Genomic DNA, 1,058 nt, shown 5'->3' with positions numbered 1-1,058 from the left:
GCCTTTGCATAATCAATGAAACACAGATAGACGCATAGGAAGTGATTTAAAAGAACATGGCCTAGATCTGTAAACTAGTCATTAATCTGACATCATTGTTCTTGAGCACTTTGGAAAGGTACTTTATGGAACTTTTCCCAATGCAACATATCTTTGGGTTTTTGTTTTGCTTTTTTCTTTTATTTCTTTTTTTAATTTTAATTGAGATTTTAATGAAAGTTTATAGAGAACTTGGATTTCCATTCATTCATTGTTGTACATTTTCCTCCCTACCCACCCAGCCCCAGTTTGCTTTTCTCTTTGAAAAAAAATTCTTTAATTTTTGCACAATTTCCCCTCTCCAGTCCACTTTGCTGTGCAGTTCTTCTTCTAGACTTGTCATGAAAATAATACCTAATCATTGAGTATGCAAAAGCATTTGACTGTGTGGATCACAATAAATTGTGGCTAACCTTGAGGAAAATGGGAATCCTGGAACACTTGATTGTGCTTATGTGAAATCTATACTTGGACCAGGAAGCAGTTCTCAGAACAGAGCATGGTTCAAAATCAAGAAAGGAGTGCATCAAGGATGCATCCTGTCACTGTACCTTTTCAATCTGTATGCAGAACAGATCATTAGGGGAGCAGGGCTTTTATAAAGAGGAATGTGGCATCAAGATTCGAGGAAGACACATCAACAGCCTACAATATGCCGATGACACAATCTTGCTTACTGAAACTGAAGAAGACCTGAAGTGTTTGCTGTAGAAGGTCAAGGACTATAGTCTTCAATATGGATTCAAACTCAAAACCAAGAAGACAAAGATTCTCACCACTGGGCCACTGGAAGCACCATGATAGATGGAGAAGAGATTGAGGCTGTTAGCAGTTACAGCTTGCTTGGATCCATAATCAACACTTTTAACACCAGCAGGAAATCAAAAGACAAATTGCACTGGGAAAATCTGCTGTCATGGACCTCTCCATAGTGCTGAAGAGCAACAGTGTCAGTTTAGACACAAATGTGCACCTAATTCAGGCCATGGTCTTCTCAATTACTTGTTAAGCTTCAGAGA

The sequence above is a fragment of the Elephantulus edwardii genome, unplaced genomic scaffold (assembly GCF_000299155.1).
Source record: "Elephantulus edwardii isolate Elephantulus edwardi_28Jun2011 unplaced genomic scaffold, EleEdw1.0 scaffold00041, whole genome shotgun sequence".
Lineage (NCBI taxonomy): Eukaryota > Metazoa > Chordata > Mammalia > Macroscelidea > Macroscelididae > Elephantulus > Elephantulus edwardii.
Note: the sequence above shows the minus strand (reverse complement) of the source record.